The sequence below is a fragment of the Ambystoma mexicanum genome, chromosome 6q, assembly GCF_040938575.1.
Source record: "Ambystoma mexicanum isolate Mex_15411 chromosome 6q, UKY_AmexF1_1, whole genome shotgun sequence".
NCBI lineage: Eukaryota > Metazoa > Chordata > Amphibia > Caudata > Ambystomatidae > Ambystoma > Ambystoma mexicanum.
The window spans coordinates 246,113,520-246,141,253 of NC_090937.1; positions in this window are offsets into that span (position 1 = coordinate 246,113,520).

Genomic DNA, 27,734 nt, shown 5'->3' on the forward strand with positions numbered 1-27,734 from the left:
GAAGGCAAGTGGCAGAGCGTACCATCATCACACAGCATCTGCCTATCAGACTGAGGAGGGTATCAGTCTCCATGTTGTTCAGTGTTCCACCTCCACTGCAGTAATACATATGTACTACCCGGGCTGATGCTACAGAGGAGTGGCAAACGTTGCCTACCAGCTCTGTGTGATTACCTTCTGTGAAGGTGGGTAATTAAATTTAGTGTTAACTTACCATTCGAAATTATACATTGTAAACATTTCAACATCTCTCCATGTTGTGTTGTTTGATATTTTGTGCATTTTAGAATGCTCCAGTGGTGTCAACAATGTATGGTTTGTAATTTCCTGTGATGTCATTGTTATGCTAAGTATTATTTTTGAAACTTGAAAAATCCTATATCTTAGACTTCTTGGTCACAGAATGTTGGCAAGTATGCCGCCTGCCCACAGGGGGGCATGCAAGGCTGCATGGGGCGGGCCCACACTGAGGAAGCACCAGCAGCTCCTTCAACTTCAACGCACGTGTTAACTGTATAAATATCATATTATTGCTTGTTCGTTTCCTCTAATTAAATCCTCCTTCCCCAACACCCGAAGCTGGCCCGTCCTGCACTGCACCTCCCAGGGTGTCAGACAGGGCATGAGGGTGGAGGGGGGTACTTCACAGCTGTGCACGATCGTTTGCTTAGATCCAAGGGGTGTGAACAAGCAGCGCAGGTTTGTGTGGTGAGAAACTGTGCCGCACAAACCAAAAGGTGCCAGACAGGAAAGCCGGGGAAGTGTTACAATTTATTGTGTGCAAATTAATTAACAAGTGGGATGAATTAAGGGGCTTGCTTGCTTTTCCAGAATTGTAAACATTGACTAAACAGGCAGCCTTGCATCGCTGTGGCACCCCTGCATGAAAACACACCTGCCTGGGGCCACTTTGACTTGACTTACCTTACTTTGGAGGCTCTCCTCAGGACTCCAGTCTCTAGGAGGTTGAGTCGGCAGAATCACACTCTCTCATGCTGTCATTAGTCAGGAGGACGCGTCACTGCCTGGTTAGTGGCTTCTGAAGCTGAGGCTGCACACTCGCAGTGGCACGTGAAGTATGCCGGCATGGGCACGTGACGCTCCGAATGCGCAGGCGGCAGGCACGTGGGGAGGAGGAACGCATGAGTGAGCTGCGCAGCAGGCAGCAGAGTTAAGAATCTTGTTTGTTTACCATTAACAATACCCGGACCGCAGCGCTGCTGATGACTGTCTGAACTCAGTGGCGTAACACAAAAAGTGGGGGGCCCCCCTGTGAGCCATCTTGAGGGGGCTCCCCATCTCCGCAACAAAACACGGGTCGTGACACACTTTGGGCCGGCCTAGATTATCACGTTTGCACAATACGCACAAACGTGCTGCTGAAGGGGTATGCCGCACACTGTACTAGGAGAAATATATAAATATGTGTTTTAATGCAATATACAGCACACTTTCTGAGAAAAATTGGCTAAAAAGTCAGAGTGTTTACAATTGGTTTGTAGGATAATGCCAATCCAATACGTGAAAGTCACCCACAGTGCACAGGAACATTAATGCTTTGCTATTAAAAATTCCATGCCACATTGAAAACATGTCCCACTGGCTGCACAATGTAGGCCAGTGTAGACACATAATAAGATTACAGTAAAGCATGCCAGGCCACATTTAGACAAACCTAGACTGGTTGCACCAAAATGCCAATGGAAGCAATAACACTCATCAAGAAGAGAGCACACATTCAAGCCCGGGTCTCTGCGGCCTCTAACAACACAGCCAAACTCTTTAAAATCTGCAAGGAATTGGTCAATCCTGTTGCGGTCTCCACCCCTCCTGTTGCCTCCCAGGCCCTCTGTATGGCTCTGGCCTCTTACGTCTCTGCTAAAACACAGGACATGCTGTCCTCTATCTCCTCTTGCTCTCCCTCTTCCCCTCTCTGCCCCCCCCCTTTGGGCATCTCTACCTCTCCTCCACCTTTCTCCTCTTTCTCTCTGACAACACCTGACAAGGTTTCTAGACAAGTCCGATCTATGAAAGTGTCGTTCAAACAGGTGCTCCCCAGCTCCTCTAAAACCATCAAGGACCATATTGACACCCTCGCACCAGCCTTGGCTGATTTCTGAAATCACTCTTTCACCACTGGAACATTCCCCTCTCCCGTTAAGCATTCCCTTATGCACCCACTCCTCAAGAAGTTGTCTGCCGATCCTACCTGCCTGGCAAACTAATGCCCAATCTCCATCACCCTTTTCCTGGGCAAACTCTTGGAAAAGCTGGCCATCTCCCAGCTTACTCTCCACACTGAATCTGTTGGTTGTCTCCATGACCATCAGTCAGCCTTTAGAGCTGCCGGAGGAACAGAAACTGCTCTGCTGAACACCCATGAAGATCTGCTCTCTAACCTTGATTCCAGCATTCCTTCTGTCCTAATCCTCCTTGATCTTTCCTCTACTTTCGACACAGTCAAACATGCCATCCTGATCAATCAACTACATGAGAACCTGGGCATCACGGATCAGGCCCTGGAGTGGCAGACCTCCTTCCTCATGGACTGCCCCTCCAGGTCCAACTTGGTCCCTTGCTATCTGCCACCTCTCTCTACCTGTGGTGTTCCCCAGGGCTCTATCCTCTCACCCGGGTTTTTCAACCTTTACTTGGCCCCATTGGCCCACCTGATCTCTACCTTCTCCTCTAACGTTCAATGTTATGCAGTTGACACTCAGCTTTCCTTCAGGCTCCTCTCCTCTCTCGTTCATTCCTGACTGTCTATCAGTGATTCAGGATTGGTGCACCTCCACCGATCTCTGCCTTAATGCCAGTAAGACAGAGATCATTTTCATTGGGACATCTGCCCCTCCTTTCCCTCTCTCACTGTGGCTTCCCACCTTGGGCCCTCTTCCTTCACCTTCCTTCGAGGCAAAAAACCTCTCTCTCTTTCTCTCCTCACATCTCGGACGTCACCAAGACGTCCCACTATCAGATGCTCCTCCTCAAAGGGACTCTTCCCTTTCTCACTTTCCCCAGAAGCTCACTGTCTTCAGAGCCCTGTTTCGCTCTAGGATGGACTACTCCAACAACCTCTTTCTCAATCTGCCTTCCTCTACTCTCCACCCTCTGCAACTAATCCAGAACAGGACTGAGAGACTTATCCTGGGTTCAAGCTGAGGGATTGTATCTCTCCAGCCCTGAAATCTCTCCACTGGCTCCCGGTGGCTGCAAGGATCAAGTTCAAGACACTTTGCATTGTCCACAAGGCTTTCTGGGGCCGGGATCCACACTACTTCCAATGCTCTCTTCCAAAATACCTTCCTTCTCGAGCCCTTCTCCCAGATACCTCCAACTCTCAAAGGGTTAGATGCTTCTCCAGGCAGAGAGTGGGGGGTAGATCTCTCTACTTTGCAGGTGCTTCCCTCTGGAATGGCCTCCCTGCCCCTCTCAAACTTGAGCTGACCAGCTGAAGTTCCGGAAGCAGCTCAAAACTTTCCTCTTCTCCTCTGCTTTCTCTCTCTCCCTCCCCTGCTGGCCTACCGGACCTACCTGTCGGCTATAACAACTGGTTGCTTGGCTACCCTCAGAGTCTCACCTAGTCCAGGCTCTTTCTTGATCAGTCACCCTTGTGCTGCCTCCAGACCTACCACGCTCAAAGGGGCTTTAACTGTAACCCTACAGTCCCTTGTTCTCCTTGCACTACCCAGAGCCGCATTGCCCTGCCTGCACCCACTCAGAGCATTATTGCCCTGTTTTCCCCTCCCCTCATCCTTGCACTTCCCCCCTCGCTTTCACCTTGCATTTCTAGTTCTCGCACTTGCACGGTCTGAATGACACAAGTTCTGTTAAGATTGTTTGTCTTGTCCTCCCTCTGTCTTCCCTTGTCTTGTCGTGCCTAGAAACACTTGTGTATAGGCCCGTTATAAATGACTTATATCATATCATTTTATCGCAGATGTCCTGAAAAATATACAATGCCACAGTAAGAAACGGCTAGACTGGAAGCACCCAAATGCCAGTCTAGCCAGGTAATTACACTTAGAAGGTCTGCTTTATCAGAAATGCACAGTTAAAAAAAAGTCATACCAAACTGAGGAATGACTAGACTAGCTGCACCAAAATGCCTCTCTAGGCACTAATAGCACATATCATGCCTGCTAAGCCTAGACATGGACAACCATTATGATTTATCGCACAATCCCGACACCCACACAACCTCTCTCTCTCCCACCTCCTACCCCATCCTCCAAAATCAGCTCATTGGCCCAGAATTACCTTCACGTCCCTCTTCCTTGTCCCAGAGCTTACATATGAGGCTCCTTGCCTCATAGGTAAGTATTGGGATGAGGAAGAGTGGGACTAGGAGTAATGATGATTACCCGTAGCTAAGTCAGGCATTACCTCCAAGTACCTCTACCTCATCCCAGTACTTGTGTATGAGGCAGAGTGCCTCATACACAAGCACTGCCTCATCCACAAGTACAGGGTCGAGGAATAATAGGGCTAGGAGTAATGACGATAACCAATAAGTAATCAAGGCATTAAACACAAGTAGTGGCGTAACACCATTGAGTTGACTGAGCTTCAGCACCCCCGTCCTCCCCCCCCCACCAGACATTTTGGGCTATGTTCACTCAACCTAGCTGACCTTCAGTGTAGTTGCCGGACAGAACAGGACACAGATGTTAAACGGCACCTGGGTTTCGCTGTTAACGAGGGCCCAGCAATTACTAACGTAAAGCATTTCACTGTACCAGCATAGAAATGCCAAATTTTTTAGGCAATTGAAATTGTGATGTGGGTTTAGTATTTGCATGTCAGGGGAGTGATTGGAAGAGTAGAGAGGGGACAGGAGACCGCTCATTCTCACAGCAGTCCATAAATGGGTGCTTTCAGACTTAAAGGAGAGAGTTAACTGCATGTAACATTGAAGCTGCAATAGTGCATGTCAGGGGAGTGATTGGAAGAGTAGAGAGGGGACAGGAGACCGCTCATTCTCACAGCAGTCCATAAATGGGTGCTTTCAGACTTAAAGGAGAGAGTTAACTGCATGTAACATTGAAGCTGCAGTAGAATAGTCTGATTAAAATGCATAAAGAAGTTAGATGCCCCCACACAAATAATTTTGCCCCTCCCCCAACGCCTGTGAATTTAGCACCTCTTCCAACATTTGAAGGATTAGCCCCCCCCGAAATGTAGGTTTTGTTGCACCCCTGAACACAAGCACACACACCATTCACCATATACACACACCCACACCCAGACATCCATACATTTAAGTTTGCACTCTTTCCCCATACAGGCACACCCAGGCAGCCATCCATACATTTAAAGGAATGGTTCGCCTAAAAATTTTATTTAAAAAATAGATAGGCAATATTAAAATAATTATACTCGCACTTTTAAAAAAAAAATCCCTATGTAAAATTTTGAGCTATTCAAGCTCAAAATTTGCAAAAGCAAGCACATGGGCGCATCCATTTTGTGAAATGGATGCCCGCCTGTGCTGGCTTTTGCTTTTGCGGCACTAATGAAGGAAAAGCCTTTTGCTACTATTGCATTAATGTATTTACCTACGGTGTTTCATGCAGAGGAAAAAGCTTGTCCCACGCTTTGGGATACTGTGGTCTTAACATAATTCGTTACTGCCCATCCTCCATGCAGCATCTTTTTAAATGTCAGCCTAAGTACATTCAGCATTCTGAGAAGCAACCCCTGGTAGTAAGGCCTTTTGCACTGTTCTGTCTGAATCCTTGCTTTTTTGCATGTTAATCTCCATTCTATACACTCTCTCCCTCTGGATACACTTCTCACAGAGCCGGCAACAATGTGACACCCACCGGCTTCTGTGTTATTGTGTAGATGCCTCTGTACATTTAAAGAGACTACAGTTTAGTGATTGGGGGCTAGACTATGACATGCAAGCAAAGGGGTTTTTGGGACTGGTAGTTCAAAGCAATGAGCCTCATTACAAGCATGCCGGTCCGGAAACAACGGTGCTGGTAGCTTACCGGCACTGTTATTTTCGGACCGCTATACTACAACTCTGCCGAGCGGGTGGCTGACGCCCTAAAGCCCAGCTGGTCTGACCTGCCTGGCGGAACGGCACTCGCCCGCAGAGTTTCACGGAAGCACCAGCACCGTTATTACCGGTGCCAGTGTTTCCGTGGTCCCCATTCCCATAGAGTCCTTTTGGACTCTATGGGATTGGGGAACAACATTTTACCAGTGCCTGACTTCCTGGCCGCCGGGGTCGTAATCCCCCAGTGTTACCGGCAAGTCAGGCCCTGGTAAATATGTACAGATGCGGCGGCAACCGGGCAGTATCACCGGCACGGTTAGAGCCGGACCTGTAATGAGGCCCAATGTGTTTTCTTAATACTCTATTGCATTTTGTGCATAATACGAAGACTCCGTGCCAGAGCATAGAATAAGAAAAAATGAACACAAAAAAGATAGCAGGTGCCCTTGTCTAAACTTAACATGGCATGATAACATGTTCTGTGGTTTTTACCCACTTTGAGCGTCCGCAGCCATCACTTTTTGCTCACTGTACTTTTCACAAAGGAGGAATATCCATTATAATAATTGAAGTCTAGATATGTTGCCAATGCCAAAGTTAAGGTACCCGCACTGAGTGCAAAAGAGGTTTTTCCCTAATACAAAAAGATGCCATCTAGGCAGCTTGTCTCCTGACCCATCCCCCATTCTCTCATGAGGACCATTTGCAACGTTCATTTTGACCTTACTTATGGCCATTTTAGTGGCATGCACCAGGTCTGGGTGAATCAGAAGATGTCCCAGCACAGCTTGGATATCCATGGATTCTGCTAACAACCGAATTCTGCAGTCTGCTGCTCTGGCTCCTCACTGTCACGCCGCCTGTCCTGGGGTCTCCTTACCCGCTACGGCGCTCCCCGTCCTGGAGGTTGTATCCCCGCTTTCGGCTTCGGGGTCCGGGGCTGTCCTGGGTCTCGGGCGCTTCCGGGTCTCCTGTGCGCACTGCTTTGCGCATGCGCGGGCGTCCGCTCTCCGCGCATGCGCGGTGCGCGGGATGCTCGATGCGGGGAGATCTGCGGCTCAAGCCTCGTTGTGGGTTATCCAATGCCTGGGAGGCGGCACGGCTTGCGTTGCAAGCCTCCCAGGTGCTGGTGGGCCTATTTAAGGAGCCCTGATCCTTTTCCAAACCGCGTCTCAACGCGGTTTGTACGGATCGTGTCTTCGCTGCCCTTGTGTTTTCCCTTCCTGTTTTCCTGTTTTCCTCCTGCCCTTGTTCTGCCTGGGGCACCCCTGTCTCCTTACCTGTTCTGCCTCGCTCCCTCCATCCTGCAACCTTCCTGGTTCTGAGTTCCACTGCCCTCCTTGGTTCTAGTCATTCCTTTCCTGCCTGCCCGGCTCAGTCCTTCCTGATTCCTTCTGGCTCTGAGTTCCCACTGCTCCTTCTGGTTCCCGTGCTCATCTCGTTTGACAGCCTGCTCCTCCTGCTGCCTCGTCTTCGCTCCTGGAGGTACTGTTCTGCTTCTGGTCTCCTGATCTTCATCAGCTTCCATCGGGATCTACCTGCCTCCTGTGGACCTTGAACCATCTACTCAGAGGCTCCCCCTGCCAGTGCTTGCACTGTCCTGACGCCACGCAAATCAGGGGTGAGCCAACCCGTGGCGTTGGGAGCCAGTTCACCTCCAATCCGGTTCCATTCGGGCTGGTGTTGGGCTGGTTCCCCGCGCCATCAGTCACGTCTCCTCGGATCATCTGACAGCCTGGCCTCATCACCAAGGAACCCAACCGGTCGAACAGGTACGCAGCGTTCTCGTGACGCTATTTACAACAGATTGAGACGCCTGTCTTCTGACACCTCGGACTCTGTGATGGAAGAGGATCCGGGTCTTCGTAATGAGCTTCAAGCGCTTCGTGCTGAGATGGCGGCACTCTGTCAGGAGAACGTAACCTTACGCCAAATGGTGACACAGAACGTTGGTGCCATTCCGCAGCCTGAAGGTCCCATGGCTCACACTGCTCCCATCAAGTTCGATGGAGATCCCCGCCGTGTGGGTGAATTCTGTAATCATTGCCGCATACACTTTCTCTTCCGTTCAACTCACTTTACCAATGACAAGGCCAAGATCGGATACATATTGGGCAACTTGTCTGGAAACGCGCTTGCCTGGGCAACTCCTTTGGTCGTTACCAATAACCCAATCCTGAATGATTTTGTGGCCTTCGAGAAGGCGTTCTTGGATGTGTTTCAATCCCCCAATCTGGCTTCAACAGCACAGAACCAATTGATGGACCTACAACAAGCCAATACTGACATCATCCCTTACATCAGCCGTTTCCGTCAATTAGCAACTGACTCCTTATGGCCAGAGGTAACGCAAAAGATCTTGTTTCGCCGGGGATTAAGAGAGGAATACAAGGATGAATTGTTACACATTCCTGAACCTGACGATCTACAGAAACTTATTGATCAAGTGTTGAGGATAGACCAGAGGTTGGCCGAGAGAAAAGGAGAGAGACGACGGTTTGAGAAGGCAAACCCCAGACCACTGACTCTACCTACTGGGATGTCAGCGCCTTCGGATTCTACCCAGGAACCAATGCAACTGGGAGCTGTAAGGGGCCCTTTATCGGAAGAGGAGAAGAAGCGCAGGAGAAGCCAGCGACTGTGTTTGTACTGCGGAGGTGCTGGTCATTTTCTGGGAACCTGCCCTCTGCGTCCTATCAAGAAAGGGGGAAACTAGAAGACCTGTCGTTTAAGGGAAAGGCTACGACAGGTCCTTTCTTGCTTTCAGACCTTTCCAGCCCTGGGTTACAACTGCCCCCAATGCAGCCTGCCGTCTTGATGATTCTAGAGATCACATTGAAGTGGCTTGATAAAACGGTTGATGTCCATGGTCTATTAGATTGCGGGGCCTCCGGAAACTATATAGATGAGGCATTCGCCATCAACATTGGTATGCCATTACTTACCAGAAAGACTGCTATACCGGTAGAGGTCATCGATGGTACACCTTTGGCTTCCGGTCCCATCCGGTTGCATACAGTCGGCATGCTATTACAGATCAAGGGACATGAAGAAAGGATAGCCCTCGACGTCATCAAGTCACCTTCGTATCCAGTGGTTTTGGGACTGCCTTGGCTTTTGCGACACAATCCTACAATCAATTGGGAGTCCCGCACTTTGGAGTTTGTTTCTGCCTTTTGCCTCCGTGAATGTTGCTGCCACAACACATCCTTGAAGTCTACTACCTCCATTCCTCTAGTCCCGGGAGGGGACTCATCTGCTTTATGTTCCCTGTCCCAGATACCGAATGTTTATGCCGACCTTTGTACGGTGTTCTCTGAGCCCGGAGAAATACCTCTTCCTCCTCACAGGACATTTGACTGTTCCATAGACCTGATTCCTGGTGCTGTGATTCCTCACGGGAAGTTATACTCTCTAACTCAGTCAGAAAAACAGGTACTCCGGGATTATCTGGATGATTGTTCTAAGAAGGGTTACATCGTACCTTCCAAATCCTCTGCCGGTTTCCCGCTGTTCTTTGTCAAAAAAAAAGAGGGGACCCTGCGGCCCTGTATCGATTACCGCCAATTGAATGACTTAACACTCAAGGACAGGTACCCATTACCTTTGATTCGGAACATCTTGGAGTCCTTACGTTCTGCCAATATTTTCACTAAGTTGGACCTCCGGGGAGCTTACCACCTGGTTAGAATCAAAGAGGGCGACGAGTGGAAGACGGCATTTAAAACACCCTTTGGGCACTACGAATACAGGGTAATGCCCTTCGGGTTGTGTAATGCCCCAGCCGTCTTCCAACGGTTTATGGACAACGTCTTTGGCGACTTGGTTGGCATCTCGGTCTGGGTTTACCTGGACGACATCCTGATCTTCTCGAACAATCTGAAGGAACATGTCTTGCATGTCCGTGAAGCACTTCTGCGATTGTCACGTAATCACCTGTACGCCAAAGCCGAAAAGTGTTAGTTTCACCGGAATAGCATGGAGTTCTTGGGATACGTAATCAGCAATGCAGGTATACACATGGATTCGGGCAAAGTAAAGGCTATTCAGAATTGGAAACAACCACATGATTTGAAGTCCCTTCAGCGGTTTTTGGGGTTCGCCAACTTTTATCGGCGTTTTATCCCACAGTTTTCACAGGTCACGGCCCCATTGACACGTCTGACCAGTGTTAAGATACCTTTCCTTTGGGATCAAGAGGCATCTACAGCTTTTGAGTGCTTAAAGACAGCGTTTAGTACAGCTCCTGTTTTGCGTCATCCTAACGATGAGATGCCATATGTCATCGAAGCCGATGCCTCCAACTTCGCTGTTGGAGCGGTCCTCCTGCAAAAGCATCCTACATCCGGCGACGAACACCCTGTGGCCTATTACTCACGGAAACTCACCTCCAGTGAGCTGAACTACGCAGTCATTGAAAAATAACTTTTGGCCATCAAGACGGCGTTCGAAGAGTGGAGGCATCACTTACTTGGTGGTCGTTTCCCTGTAGAAGTTCGTACTGACCATCGCAACTTGCAGTTCCTACGATCATTGCAGTGTCGCACTGCTCGGCAAGCCCAATGGGCCTTCTTCTTCTCTCACTATGATTTTAATATCACATACATTCCTTGCTCCCGGAACCAGAAGGCTGATGCCTTATCTCGATCCCTGGAAAAGGAAGAAGTGGGAGTCGGTTTGAACACGCCTATGATATCTCCCAAACACTTTCTACTGACCTTAGCTCCGCATCTCCAGAAGATCATTCAAGAAACCTTGAGGGATCCGGAACGTGTCAATCTGCTGAAGAAACCCCAGATCTGCAAACGCGACGGTTTTTTGTTCTTTCTGAACCGGTTATACATACCATCGACTGCCCTTCGCTTGGACATTCTACATGGTTTTCACGATTCTCAAGTAGCTGGTCATCGTGGTATCAAGGCTACCCAGGAGTTGATCTCCAGACAATTCTGGTGGCCTGGATGGGCCAAAGAAGTAAAATCGTATGTGGAAAGTTGTCCAATCTGTGCTCAGACGAAGACGCCCAGAAGAAAGCCTTTGGGGCTACTTAAGCCTACTGAAACACCACCCTACCCTTGGCATACTATCGCCACTGACTTCATTGTTGAGCTTCCGCCCTCTGAGGGTCATACTTGTGTCATGGTGGTCGTGGATTGTTTCACTAAATATGCACACTTCATTCCTTTCATGAAGATCCCAACTTCCTCCCAGATGGCTTTGGCATTTCTACACAACATTTATCGGTTACATGGACTCCCGGAGAAGATCATCTCTGATCGTGGTTCACAATTTCTTTCTTCTTTCTGGCATCAGTTCTGTAATCATCTAGGTATCCACAGAGCCTTGAGCTCAGGCTATCACCCGCACACCAATGGTCAGACCGAAAGGACGAATCAAACCCTGGAGCAATACTTACGTTGCTATGCCAATGCCACTCAGTCAAACTGGCTAAGGTACCTGGATCTGGCGGAAGTTTCCTATAATAATGCGGCCCATGCTGCTACCGGCATCAGTCCTTTTGTTTGTTCAGCCGGACAACATCCCAAGCTGGTTCCCTTCTCACCTGTGGTGCCCAGCACTGTTCCGTCTGCGGATCGGTTGGTCTTCAATATTCAGAAACAGCATGACCTGGCCCGGAGTACCCTTACGGAGACACGAGAGCGCATGAAGGAGCAGGCTGATAAGGGCCGAACCACAGAGCCCGATTTCCAGGTGGGCAATCTGGTTTGGTTGTCTTCCAAGAACCTGCCTGTTCGCAATTTACCCACTAAGTTGGCACCCCGGTTCTATGGGCCTTTCAGGATTGCCAAACGTTTGTCTTCAGTGGCTTTTCGATTAGTGCTGCCCCTCACTTGGAGAATACACCCTGTATTTCATGTCTCCCTTTTGAAGCCCTATGTGAAGGATGTCTTTAGGCGCTCTGGTCCACGACCCTCCTCTGTTCTGGTACAGGGGGTTCCTGAGTTTGAGGTTCAGGAGATCTGTGATTCACGGATTCGTCGGGGTGTACTCCAATTCTTAATTGATTGGAAGGGTTATCCTGCTTGTGATCGCACTTGGGAGCCGAGCTGTAATGTGCACGCTCCCCGGCTTATCCGTGAATTCTTTCTTCGTTTTCCCTGGAAGCCTGGGGCCCCGGGTCTTTCTGGGAGGGGGCATAGTGTCACGCCGCCTGTCCTGGGGTCTCCTTACCCGCTACGGCGCTCCCCGTCCTGGAGGTTGTATCCCCGCTTTCGGCTTCGGGGTCCGGGGCTGTCCTGGGTCTCAGGCGCTTCCGGGTCTCCTGTGCGCACTGCTTTGCGCATGCGCGGGCGTCCGCTCTCCGCTCTCCGCGCATGCGCGGTGCGCGGGATGCTCGATGCGGGGAGATCTGCGGCTCAAGCCTCGTTGTGGGTTATCCAATGCCTGGGAGGCGGCACGGCTTGCGTTGCAAGCCTCCCAGGTGCTGGTGGGCCTATTTAAGGAGCCCTGATCCTTTTCCAAACCGCGTCTCAACGCGGTTTGTACGGATCGTGTCTTCGCTGCCCTTGTGTTTTCCCTTCCTGTTTTCCTGTTTTCCTCCTGCCCTTGTTCTGCCTGGGGCACCCCTGTCTCCTTACCTGTTCTGCCTCGCTCCCTCCATCCTGCAACCTTCCTGGTTCTGAGTTCCACTGCCCTCCTTGGTTCTGGTCATTCCTTTCCTGCCTGCCCGGCTCAGTCCTTCCTGATTCCTTCTGGCTCTGAGTTCCCACTGCTCCTTCTGGTTCCTGTGCTCATCTCGTTTGACAGCCTGCTCCTCCTGCTGCCTAGTCTTCGCTCCTGGAGGTACTGTTCTGCTTCTGGTCTCCTGATCTTCATCAGCTTCCATCGGGATCTACCTGCCTCCTGTGGACCTTGAACCATCTACTCAGAGGCTCCCCCTGCCAGTGCTTGCACTGTCCTGACGCCACGCAAATCAGGGGTGAGCCAACCCGTGGCGTTGGGAGCCAGTTCACCTCCAATCCGGTTCCATTCGGGCTGGTGTTGGGCTGGTTCCCCGCGCCATCAGTCACGTCTCCTCGGATCATCTGACAGCCTGGCCTCATCACCAAGGAACCCAACCGGTCGAACAGGTACGCAGCGTTCTCGTGACGCTATTTACAACACTCACTGTCCATAACCTCAAAGAGTTCGGGGAGTGGTGGACACACCCATCGCACCCGGAAAACCACACATCCAGGAACATTGACAGATGAGAGGAAATAAAGAATAAAATAGCTTCACCCTTCTTTGCCTGCATCATTCAAACGTAGTAGAAGGCCTTTTGTGTTTGTAATACACCACTGTGTGTCATGTAATTGTCTTGAAAACACTAGTTCTATGGTAATTGATTACAGTGTTAAAGACAAATGTCTTTGAAGAGAGGTCAACTGCAAAGCTAGAATTGTGCTTCTCATACTGATCTATGTTCTGTGCTGGTTTAGCAAGGGCTATATTATTCTATCTGTCTATTCTCTCCTGGTTAGTTCTTTCATTTCCTGGCATTCCCGTGACATGGGTTCCAGCATCTTAAGTACCAGTCAAAAGAACCAAAAACAAACACCTGCCCGATAGGCCCTGCATCTCCATTTCACTGCACATGTATGCACACCCTTCATGCTCTCTTCTGTGCATGGAATCACAGTGTAGATGCTTCCCTGGTCACAACAACAAGTACCCACAGCAAGGCCTCCATTTACACCTGTGGCAGAATAGAAATGACAGTGGACAGTTAAACCATCATGAGATATTGGTAATCAAAGATTCAGAGTCTGTACTCAGAGTGGAGGTTCCCTGGAAAATAGAAATATTCCTTTGCACTAAACTTCAGCTTTACAGAACTTGCATTGCTTCTTCTATTTTATTTATATATTTGTAATGCGCTGAGTAGCCCGCGGGCATCGGGGCGCAAACAGTGACGCAGGTAAACGGAAACACAAAAGACGGGACAAGGAGGCCTAATGGGCTAACTTGAAGAGGAAGAGGTTCACTTGAACAGGAAGGTTTTCAGTGCTTTCCTGAAGGATTTTAAATCAGGTTGGAGTCTGAGTGCGGATGGTAATGTGCTCCAAAAGGAAGTTGCTGTGACAGGAAAATATGTACAGACAGAATAAGTTCCTAATGGAGGAACTCCCGTCCCCTGCACACTTTCACAAGCTCAATAATAGAGCCTAGTTCGGTAGTGAACCAGGTTTGGTGGCCCGGGTTATCCCTCACTAATTTAGTTTTGGGGGGGGGGTTAAGTCTAGCATCTCAGTGAATGTGTCAGAGAAAGAGGACACCATATTGTCCACTTGGTCATGGGCATGTGTCTTGTTCATGATAGAATCCAGGCAAACCTTGAGATCTTGACGGTGAACCTTTTTAAAGTTCCGATCTGAAACTAATTTCATTTGTTTTTTTGGCTGGGGTAGGGGTCTAAGGTTTAAATGGTAAAGTTAATGACATAATGATCTGACCATATGCAGGGGGTTAGCCTCAAGCGTTCTTCTCATGATCCAATCCAGTATGTGATTTTTGGCAGTGGTGGGTTTGCTATTTTTGACCTTGTGATCGATGGATAGGAGGGATTCTAATTCTATAGCTTCTTTGTCCAAATTATTTCATCTCCAGTGGTTCTGATCCCCTAGAAAGTGGGTGGCAGAGTTAGGGCTGGAGAAACTGTTTACTAATTTGGTGATTTCTTCATTAGGTTGGGCAGTCTATAAATTAGCACAATATTGATGCTGTTATGGTTGGTATGGGCCATATTAACATGGAGGATTATGCAACCTGAACATGAATCAGAGGCCAGAAAAAAACCTAGTTCAGTTTTGGTGATAATAGTTGCTCCTCCACCATATCCGACGGTATGATTGCCACAGAAAAAAGAGAAGCCTGTGCGGATAGCCAGATTAATTGAAATTCTACTTCAGGAACAAGGCATCATCAGCATGAAAGTATAACTACACCCCCAAAGATGCTCACCACAAATAAGGAGCGTTTTCAGAAATCTGCTGCCACTTCCTTATGATGTGCTCACCTGACTCCATCACTTTGAATACGCCAATCATGTCAATTGCATTTGTTCGACCTTTGTGTAACAAGCATGAATACAATTTAGTTAATAAAACACTCAATACAAAAATTCATAAACATGCTTCATAAATACTATTCATAGAAATTAAAATGCATAAAATACTATCTTATTTTTTTTTTCTTTGATACCAAGCTATGTACAGATAGGTAACAATGGGAACAATTACCACCAGATATTCCGTTGATTTGCACACTTTTTCTGACTTATTAAGATATCATCAAAACATGTTTAATTTGACATTATATAGTGGACATGAAATTAAAATAAGATGCAGATTTTCTTCAATTTGCATGATATATGGGCAGAGACATGATGCACACGGATTTCGCCTTCTCTGTACAGTAAGCAGTGGCAAAATGCCCAATCTCAATTTAATTTACATCATTCTTGAATGGGGATACCAAATAATCAAGATATTGCTCAAACCCCACTTAATATTTACTTGCACAATATACCTGTGCTGACCGACACAATTCACATTTACCATACATGGCATTTAATTATTTTATCCTATATCTTTGTTAAACCAATAAAAGGGTTAAATTGTTCATGATGGCATCCACTGTCAGGGGGCTAATTAGGGATCACTCTGTTCCTCCTGTAACAATACCAGAATTATGGCCACATATAATTATTAAATATAGCAGCATAGAGTGTCTACTAAAATGCATTTCACCTGAAAATGTTAATGCAGTTGAAACAAAACGACATGGGACATGCAGTGTGCTGGTAAAGAAGAGAACACCAAATCTATATATGTTTTATTAAAACAATGTATGGTGCATCTAATTTTTGGATAATTAACTGTATGCTGTGAAGAACACAGAAAACAAGAACTAGAACATATTCACTTTCGTCACAATCATAACATTCTAAATAGTGCCACAAGGGGAAAGTGCATTATTATATAACAACGCACTTAGGCTGAAGTAACCCGAAAATCACTATAAAGCAAATAAAAATGCTAGAGCAGCCTGTTTCTGTAATTACAATTCAAAAGAGCTCATATGGCAAACACGAGTTTACACCATGCAAGCTCTCAAAATATTGCCTTTAGCACGTGGGTACCCTGGAAATAATAAGTTTGAATACTTAGTGAACAATGACTACAAGTAGGTTCTTGAGTCTTAATATATCATATTGTCAAAAAAGGATAGAATGAGATACAAGAAAAAAAGAGACGTACGAGGAAACAAGAAAATGAAAGCTATTAGTGTTTCATTAGCATACCAAACATAACTGAGCTGCAATCAGAACAAAATATGAATGCAGTACTTGCAAACCATTTCTATTTTTTTTAAAATGTTATTTTTAGTTTACAGTATTTACAAATGAAACATAACAATGGAAGTTTAATTACATACTATATGCAACTTCTTCTGTAAATTCAGTCAAAATAATTTTCAACTAACTCCCACGCCTCCCATCCCAAGGTTCACATCTATGGTCATCTGATCAGTACAATGAGAGAAATTTACCCCAGGTCTTCTTAAATAAAGCAAGTTTCTTATCCCTCTGATATAGCACACTTTCCATCTCTGCCAAATTATGCATTTCTGCAATCCACAACTCAATACTAACGAAATCAGCCGTAATGCTTTCTATGAAATAAACAATCCAGAAGAGATAGGTGTACTTATCTGTAACACAAGCAGCATCTGCAAATGGACAGAACTGCACTAATTCCTATCACTTTCATCTGGTAAAATAGTGCTCCTAGTGGCCGGAAAGACAACATTCAGAGTAAAGCATCTATAATTTATGAATACTATAATGATCAATATATGTCAAAACTGAACCCCAGCAACAGATATAGTCACATATATTGATGTTCATGACCACATAAAAATAAGTAGACGTTTCCATGTAGTAAGTTATTTGTACCTGTTCTGAGATAGCTTGAATTGGGTTAGATGAACAGAACTTCCAACTAAATATCTAATTGCTCATTTAGAGTCTCACATTCCCCAATCTCTTGCTTGGGTGAAGCAAATGCGTTTATGTCTCATAAGTGTAGAAAGGGCATACGGTTCAAAATATTAGTTCCATGCTCTGCGGGTTGGTGGACTAACAAAAATGATAGCTCGGATCCATTGATGTAAGAGATTGGGAGGAATATTAATACCTTCTCATCGCTGAACCAAGCACAGGCATCACTACGTGAGATCGTCAATCCTCAGGTCTCTTTGACGTAAGGCCATGGCAGAGACAGCACAGTGGAGAGCTTCAGTCACAAACCATACCTTACTACTATACTAAGGAACTTTTAGTAGGCACCACCCCAGCAATAACCAAGCTTCCTTTCCGAGAAAAGATACACATTTAGATCAAGAGGCTTTAGGGGAATGAGGGCCTGACAATTTTTCCTGGTAAGTTTATCAAAGCAAGAGTTTAAAAAACTGCTGTTTGGGGGAAGAATTTAGTATTTTTCTCAAAATTGTTCGATTGCTTCTCATGTCTCTTGACTCCTTCAGATGGTAAGAGGATTCATTCTGCCCTCCAGAACAGGCACCCCCTTGGAGACCTATACAATCATCTAATGAATACTAACTCTTGATAGATCAGGAGATGGGGGAATTATTGGAGTAAAATGCCATACATTACCCCCCAGTCCCAAAGAGGCTTTGTGAGCAACATATTTGTGGTCCGTAAAAAAGAACACATTGTTCAGGCTGGCCATCAATTTCAGGGATCAAAACCAATGTATTGTGTATCAGCACCTTGAAAGTAGTCCAACTTGTAGCAGCACTTCGAAGAGCAAGAGGTGTGCAGTGATCATATATGTAGTCGATATTATTCTTATGGCGCAGCCTCACCCCATGATTGCATGGTTCTTTAGATGTAATGATTTCTCTTTTGCTGACTTTGGGCTTCAGCGTCATATTGATGCAATCAGAGGTGAGCACATCCAGGATTATACAATTGCTGGGATATTGAACAAGTTCTAGAACTTCCCCTTTACATATCCCGAGATACAACATTTTAACAATGGAAAGGGAATTTTAGAGCTCCCAAATTGTTCCAGTGGTGTTTCTATTTTACTTAGATTAATCATAGTGCTTCTGTCCTCGTCCACTGGCGTGGTATTCCCTTGCCGCTGCCCCACTCAAATACAGGGCTCTTCAAAGGCTAAAGATAAACAAAAAGCCCTTCACAAAGGACTAGATTGCTGATGTTGGTTGCCTCTTTTCAGAGAAGGAAGGGGAGTGTTTGTTTGGAATTAAAGAATGTGGAGGCCTTATTTTCACCCCAGACTTCAGTCAGAATACAATGACAGCTCAAAAGGTTGGGTGTGCAAGGTGAGGTTCAGTTTTGACAGGGAGATAGTGGTCATGTTGCAAGTCTATGGGCCTCATTACACAGATGGGGGTAAGGGATTACCGGTACCGGTAAGGGTACCGGTACCGGTAATCCCTTACCGCATTACTACGAGGTCCCTTCGCGGGTCCCTACCTTAACGGCTGGTTTTACCAGCCGTTAAGGATGGGACCCGCAAAGGGACCTTGGAGGTAATTAGAGCAATTGTCCATTTGAGCAATATCTTGATTATTTGGTATCCCCAAATAATTAATTACCGCCTTGCCCATTCCCATTGAGCCCTATGGGGGCTCAAATGGGAATGGGGAAGGGCCAATGGTGAATGGGGAATTACCGCCCCGCCAACCTTGGAATGGGGCGGTAATTCTGCCATCCACCACTGCAGAATCGGTAAATTACCGGTGGCAACCATTACCGCCTTCCGTATAATGAGGCCCTATATGACACATAAACCTTTTAGTGTTCTTGAGGAGTCATTTGCATTCCGTAGTTTTGTGATAATGATTCTTCACACCTAGCAACAAATATTTTCATTGGTACTGATAACACATTTTGGCAGGCTCAAGTGATGTTCCAGTTGCTGTTGGGGGTGGACCCTGACCTCCCAGGAACCTTCGGGAACCTTCCTCTGAACATTAACATCGAACATCACCCTCCCGTAATGGCAGTTCCCTTTCCCTTTTGGTCTGGAGATTTTGGGGAATAGGTGGTCAGCCAGAAGCTGCAGACCTCATTAAACAACTTTTGACACAAGCAGCATTACACATAACAAATGCACCTGGGAGGCCTGTGTATGCTGATGCACTCAGAGACACTTCAATACCATTCATAGGCATGTAGTAGAGGACTACAGGGTGTACTTTTCTTATCTTCGCATCATTGTCATAGTCTCACTCCTGCTTCTCTGTCAATGTATACCTTTCTGCTATGTTATCATATTGTCACGTAGTTGACGGCTCTCCTCGGTTCATCTACTGGTTGTATGTTGTTGAATTGCATATTTGCAACCCCTGCCCATCGGCCATCCTTGTTATTCCAGGCTGTGGGATGTTAATATGGTACTGTTTTTTTAAGAGAATGGCTAGATAGTTCTGAATTTTTGTTGTATGGGCTGTCAGCCAAACTGATGTGTTTAGTTTCCTTGTGCAGAGTTTTGGATGTTAGGATTTTTTAAGATTCTAGTTTTATTTCTTTACACCAGAAAAAGTTCATTTCAGGATTTCAAGAGAAACAATACCTGTTTCTGTATGCATGTTCACTACTTTAACTGAATTGCCATTTATATATGGTGTTCAATGCCTTAAAGCATGGATCTGTAACCTGCAGATCTCTAGATATTTTGGACTCCCATTTCTATGATCTTGCACTGTTTACTATGCTGGCTAGGGCTGATGGGAGATGCACTTCAAAAAACATCTGGAGAGACATAGGTTACAGACCCAGGCAAAATATGAGGACCAAACAGCTACATTGAGAAAGTCACAAGACCACTGTTCTTTTCTTGTCATACACCTCATCATCCTCTCCTACTTTGGCTAGATAGGCCATGGATCAGGCCGGTGTTGACATTTCCATTGTTGCAAGAACATTCCTCAAGGGATGCTATGGCATCCAAGGCATTCTTGCCAGGTGCTGCTAGGCTCCAGACATTCTCAGAGCGGCTGGCTGTCACGGATTCTAATGCAATTCCATATGCATGCTGCTTATGATAGCTATGCTTTCAATATGCACAACAGGAAACCATGATGCCATGCCATAGACTTTTAGGCGTTTTATTATTCCCAGTTAGAGAGTCTGGATTCTATTAAAGGAACGTAGCCAAGTAATTGCTCTTTTGACCCTACTTCTTTTCTGTTGTTGTTCCAGCAACTGACAACGTCTCTAGCCAACAATTTGTTTCATTGTTGGTGAGGATTTGCGGTATTTTCCAGTTGGACATGTTGCTTGCTAGATTTACTGGCCCTTTTTTTGAGGGCCTGCCAAAAATGGTGGATGGCATGTCAGATACTGAACTTAGAAAGGAGGAGAAGAATAGAGGAGGAGCCATTGAAAGATATTGTGGTTTAGGGACTGGTGGTTGGACGATGACATGAACAGAAGAGTATGTGTGAGTGGAATAAATAAAAAAAGTTTTGTACATAATATACTTGCCTGCATGTCACCAACAGAATTCTGATTTGCTGTCGTAATATCACTAGGAATAATCAAAATTACCCTCAACTCTTTCTTAAAACATGATGGTAGATTCTGAGCCTATTTTTGTTGCTTACGGCTGTTCATGGTGTGGGCTTGTATGCAGCGCTTGTTGTGCATGGCTGTTCATGGTGTGGGCATGTATGCAGCACTTGTTGAGCATGGCTGTTCATGGCGTGGGCTTGTATGCAGTGCTTGTTGAATATGGCTGATCATGGTTTGGGCTTGTATGCAGTGCTTGTTGAGCATGGCTTCTCATCGTGTGTGCTTGCATGCAGTGCTTGTTGAACATCGCTGTTCATGGTGTGGGCTTGTATGCAGAGCTTGTTGAGCATGGCTGTTCATGGTGTGGGCTTGTATGCAGTGCTTGTTGAGCATGGCTGTTCATGGTGTGGGCTTGTAACAGTGCTTGTTGTGCATGGCTGTTCATGGTGTGGGCGTGTATGCAGCACTTGTTGAGCATGGCTGTTCATGGCGTGGGCTTGTATGCAGTGCTTGTTGAACATGGCTGATTATGGTTTGGGCTTGTATGCAGTGCTTGTTGAGCATGGCTTTTCATCGTGTGTGCTTGCATGCAGTGCTTGTTGAACATCGCTGTTCATGGTGTGGGCTTGTATGCAGAGCTTGTTGAGCATGGCTGTTCATGGTGTGGGCTTGTATGCAGTGCTTGTTGAGCATGGCTGTTCATGGTGTGGGCTTGTAACAGTGCTTGTTGAGCATGGCTGTTCATGGTGTGGGCGTGTATGCAGCACTTGTTGAGCATGGCTGTTCATGGCGTGGGCTTGTATGCAGTGCTTGTTGAACATGGCTGCTCATGGTTTGGGCTTGTATACAGTACTGCTTGTTGAGCATGGCTGGTTTGATGACCTGTGTTATGCACATATTATTTCAATCACACTAATCTGGACATATTGTTGCTGTGGCTCTGAATATATAATTACATGTGATTTGGTATTGGCTCTGATGTGCTCATGGTGTGTACTTGCATGCAGTGACCGTTGTGCATCACTATATAGTGAATTCTTTTATGTGCAGGTTCATCTAAGGGTATTATTCATAACGTATATTTGTTGGTCATGGTGTGCTCATGGTGTGGGCTTGTATGTAGTGCTTTTTGGGTATGGCTACTGTGCTAAATTGTGTAACCCATGTTATTTTTGAGTGGATAATTTCCAGAGTATTGTTGCTAGTCATTCTGCTTCATCACGCGTTTGGCAGCAACCCTTAAATGCGGCGGTAACGCTATTACCACTGCATTTAAGGGTCCGCCAAATCACGGGCTTGGCGGATTTACCCCCAGCTCTGAGCAGGGGGCAAATCTGCAGCAATTCTGCCAATTTTCAGCACTATTACCGCCGGCGGTAATACTGCCAGCACTAATAGCGCTGGACATTCACCATTGGGCCCAATGGGGAATGGGAAATTCCCAAATGGGCCCATTGGGGAATGGGGACTTACCGTTCTGCCAATAGCACCGGGGGTTTGGCGGTAGGGCTATTACCGCCGGGATTAGTGCCCAACTCGTGATGAGGCCCATAGTGTGAACGTGGTTGGCCTTTTATGCAGTGCCAGATGTGTAGGGCAATTGTGCTGGGTTATGTCACATGCATATGTTTCTGAGCATATTATTCTGAGCTTATTGTTGCTTACCAAAGTGTGCTCAATGTGGGGGCTTGTATGCAGGGCCTGCTGTGAGTGGCTGTTGTGCAAAATAGATTGCCGTGTGTTCTTCTGAGAGTAATATTACAAGCGTTTTGTTGTTTGTCATGGTAAGATAATGGAGTGGGGTTGTATGTATTGCATGTTGTGTATGACTAGAGTGTGTTATGCTTGTGTCATTCTGACAGTATTGTTGCAAATGTATTGTTGCTTGTTATACTGTGCACACTGTGTGGGCATGTATGCACTGTGTGATTTGTATGGTAATTGTGCTGATCAGCATTATGTATGCTCATGTTGCTCCGAATGTATTATTTTGAGTCGTAATATGTTTTTCATAGACGTTTTTTTAAAGTGTGCACCTTGTTCATGCACCTTTGGCCGAAATCAATCAATTACACATACATACCTATGTATATGTATATCTGCCAAACATAGAGGAAACTGTCATGACTCAAGATCCACGTAGACTAAGAATACCTCTGTCCCTAAGCACCGTTCAGAGAGATAGCGTATACTCGCTGACCAGTTATTAGGACAACAGGTGACAGAACAGGAAGCACCAGGATTCCCTGTGGCTGCAAGGAAAAAGCAGGTAATGTAATAATTATGCAGTGGCAAAACGTACTGATACGAGCAGAGGATATAGATATAATAATGCAGCACCTACCCATGGGTTGACTGGTAAATGTATAGCTGAGGGGTGATGTGTTGTTAGATATCCCTCTTAAATGGTGCTGGCCTGTCCCCCTTAGGATGGTGTAGCAGTGCGTGGAAGGACACAAGTTTTAGCAGAAGTCTGAAGGCACTGCAAGTGGAGTCACCCGTGGGCGGAATCCTGTACTTTGATGTTTGGTAGTACAGGATTGTTTGTCCCTGAGTCCTTCCTTGAAGAAAGAAATCACTCAGAACTTGAACCGGACACTGAGAGCAAGTGTTCATGGCCGAGAAAGCAACGTAACCAATGGGAAGGCAGAAGAAGTCCGTTATGGAAGTGCCAAGGTCCGTATCCGTGTGAGCAAAAACAGCGAGGCGTAGAAGTCAAACAAGGGTAATCCAAAAGAAGACCAAAGTCCGCAAAGTTCCTGACATATCCGTGACTGAGTGATTGCATCACCATGTAGAACCCCTGCGGCTCGGGTTCCAGATGACGTTGTCTGTGTGGCTCATTATTCGAGCTACAGCGAGAGAACGACATCGGAGCCGCCGTGGCTGCAAGGGAACTCTCCATTATGAAATAAACCTGAGAAAATACCTGAACTGATTCAAGTGTGATACGTGTGGTGGAATACATGGACATTAACATAACAAGTGGCGACGAGGATGGGATGGTTGTTCCGTGTTGGGGAGAGTTCCCATAAAAGAAGACAATGGAACGACGGAGTGAATCATCGTTGAGGAAGTAAAGTGAGGTACGGTAGCCACACATATAATTGCCGTACAACTATCTGCGATGAATTTAGATTTCAAGGAACTTTAAAAAAAAAAAAAAAAAACGGATGCTGACTTGCCGTATGTTTTGAAGTGGGCGCGAGGTACCGCTAAAGACTACTGCATTATTTGAAGACGGCGCGCGGTGCCACAACAGAGAGAGGAGCGGCCACAAAGTGCAACGTGATGACGTGTGTCACGCTCTTAGAGTAAAGCACCCGAAATAACGTGCTTTGCGTGCCACCATTTTGTTTTAAGAAAAAGAAAACACAATTGTTTACAGTATGTGTGTTGCGTATTACGAACAGCGATCTTAAACATTACTAAAGGAGCGCTGTTGAAGCATCCGACTCTGTGAAACTGGCAACACTGTTACATTAGCAGCAAAGCGTTATGCACGAGAAATTTATAAGCCCAAAACTGAAACAATTTAAGTGAACATAGAGTGAAAACTGCAGAAGTATAACACAAGTCAGCTGAGTGAACAAAATCAACAGTGGTAATAGGGATAAGGGAGAGAACAGACACAAGAGAGCTAGAATTAAAAAAAAAAAAAAAAAAAAAAAAAATATAAATAAACACAAGAGAAAATGCAGAGTATACCGGCTCCAGAAAAGTTTTTATCTCATCCAGGAAATCCCGTATTGTCCTCGGAACAATGGTTGGACAATTTTCAAGTCTATATGAGAGCTATAGGTGGTGCAAAGTTCAGTGATGACTTGAAGGAAGCTACACTGTTGAATTGCATAGGTACAGAAGCGTTGAGGATTTTCAGGACATTACCTGGGGATGCTGACTCTGGTGGTAGTTCAAGTGATGCCACGACCAGTTCCAGGAAGTATGAGGTGGCATTAACTAAATTAAGCAGACATTTTGGAAATAAGACTAATGTTGTTCTAGAAAGATATCGATTTTTTACCAGGAAACAACTTAAAAATGAGTCGATCGATGTGTATGTGGCGGCATTGAGAGGTCTCATTGCGACATGTGATTTTTCTGGTATAGCTAATGAGTATCTACGAGATCAGATAGTTCTGCATGTGGCTGATCCAAAGATACAACAGAGACTTTGGCAGGCGAAAAACCCAACGCTGGAGCAAACATTGGAGATAGCAAGATCCATTGAACTTGGGGATAAATGCATGCGTGAAGTGCAAAATAAACAAGAGACATTTGACAAGTGTACGGTTCAAACTGTGCAGTCTGAGAGCTCAGAGGAAAATGAAGAGTCATTGATTGCTATGGTAAAGAAGATGGTGAGATTGGATAAGGGTACGGGCTCATGGCAAAACAGAGGTAACTTTTCAAGATACCAAGCAAATTGTGATAAGTGTGGATGGTTTAAGCATGTGGATCCAGGAAAAGACTGTCCAGCTGTGGGTGCAGAATGTTTTAAGTGTGGTCAAGTGGGACACTATGGAAAGATGTGCAGAAGCATCAGAGCAAGGGGAAGATATTTCATGCGTGGAGGTAATTATAGAGGTCAAAGATTCAATAGTAGGAAAATTACATCTGGAGTGAGAACAGTGGAGGAGGATCAGCAACAAGATGGAGTAGTTGCAATTTCTGATGAATTTAGCGAAGCGATGCAAATTTTGGCTCTTTCATCCAGTGGAAGGGTTGCAGGCCCGTGGGTACCAATGAATGTGGATGGAGTGACCATACAAATTATGGTCGATACAGGATCTCCGTATACCATAATTGACAAAGACACGTTTGAGGGAATTTTGAATAAGAAGATGGGAGATCTACATATGACGAGTGTCAAGGCGACAGGGTATGGCAAATCCCCTATTGACATTGTTGGCTATGTTTGGGTACAGTTATCCTTTGAAGGGAGACATACTTATTGCAAGTTATATGTGGCACTAAAGGGCTTTGCAATAGTTGGTTGGTGGGAACAAGCGGCACTAAAGATTAGGATTCACCCGGGAGAAATTAAGCCTATATTGAGTGTTTTGGATAAATGCTGTAATTCCCCCGATGGTTTGGTTCAGAGATTTCCGGAGGTATTCAATGAGAAGATTGGGATTCTCAAAGGATTTAAACATCGCATTGTTTTGAAAAGAGGAGCAAAACCGGTAGTACATAAAGTGAGGAATATACCAGTTGGAACACGGGATTCTTTGAGGAGAGAATTAGAAAAATTGTGTTCTCAAGATATCATTGAACCGATAGAAAGCTCAGAGTGGTTGTCGCCCATTGTGATCGTAAGGAAACAAGGGGGAGACATTAGGATGTGTGTTGATTTAAGAGATCTGAACAACAATATATGGGTAGATCGACATCCCCTGCCAAATATTGGAGAAATGCTCACCACTATGGAGCCAGCCAAATATTTTTCCACACTTGATTTATCATCCGCATACCATCAGGTTGAACTAGATGAGAACTCCAGACATCTCACGTCCTTTATAACACCATTAGGGGCGTTTCGTTTTAAAAGAATGCCATTTGGCCTAGCGTCGGCGGCTGCTGTTTTTCAGAGATTAATGCATCTATTTGAAGGGTTACCTGGAGTGTACTATTTTCAAGATGACATTTTAATATCAGCCATGACGGAAGAGGATCATGATGCTAAACTTCTTGGAGTTCTGCAAATACTACAACAGAGAGGTCTTACATTGAAGATTGAGAAATGCAAAGTAAAAAAAAATGAAGTGACTTATTTGGGCCATTGTATTGATGTGGATGGAATTAAACCTAAAGAAGCTTTGGTGGATACCATACTGAAAATTCCTGAGCCGTCCAACAAAGATCAATTGAGGAGTTTGTTGGGCCTTACAGAGTATTATGCGAAGTTCATTGATCACTATACAGACAAAACGATACATATGAGAAACCTGATGAAGAAGAATGTGAAGTTTGGATGGTCTGTGGAGTGTGCGAAAGAATTAGGAAAAATCAAAGAACTGATTAACAGAGCACCTGCCCTGAAAATGTTTGATTTTAGTGCCAAAACCGTTATATCTGTAGACGCGAGTAATTCAGGCCTGGGAGGTGTACTTGAACAAGTTCAAAATGAAGAAATGGTTCCTATTGCCTTTGCTTCTAGGACACTCAAAGATGCTGAGAAAAACTATTCTACTATAGAAAAAGAAGCTCTGGCTGTAATGTGGATTTTAGAACATTTTAAGGGGCTGATATGGGGTATCCCCATCGAGGTTAGGACTGACCATAAGCCGTTGATTCATATCCTGAATCCAAGAAATCCACATTTAACAAAGACCAAAGTCCGCAAAGTTCCTGACATATCCGTGAATCAAACAAGAAGAAACGCCACTCGCCGCAAACAACAACAACTGGGAAGCATTGCATGCGAGGCGAGGACGTTATTTATATTGTTGCCATGGAAGCACGTTGCCCCGCACTCACAGGCTCTCCTGTTAATTCTCTTCACTTGAGACTCTCGTCCCAACGGCGAGAAACGAGGAAAGATTTCAAACAGCACAAGCAGTTAAAAAATGCAACCGTTTATTCTCAAAAATAATGGCACCAGTATAGTGACAGAATAATAGGACTCAGGTGAGTCAACTAACACGTTTTGCCACTAGGGCTTCATCAGAGTTGATGGCGTGGGTTGTTAGATTCATATTATACCATTTTTGTGACATTTAACTTAAGGCCTTTTATCATTGCCCTTGCACTGTGCACATGTGTGGTTTAGAGTTAATTAACCTGAGCACCATATTTACATGGTTCACTTTCCTCTGATATACCACGCTTTCTCTATGTTCACTATTTATTTTAACCATGTTGTGTTTTATGTTATACTCCTCCAACTATTATGACTCAATGGGCCTCATTACAACCCTGGCGTTAAGGGGTTAACAGCACCGTAAAAGGCTGCGGCGCCGTTAAACCCTTAACGCCAGATTCCCACTTTAACGCCTGCTTTTTGCAGGCGTTAAAGTCCAAGGCGCTAAGCGACCTTGGTGCTAATTACGGCACCGTAATTTACGGTGCCGTAATTAGCGCCTTCCCCATTCCCATTGAGCCCCATGGGGCAAAAATGGGGAAGGGGCAATGGTGAATGGGGATTTACCGCCC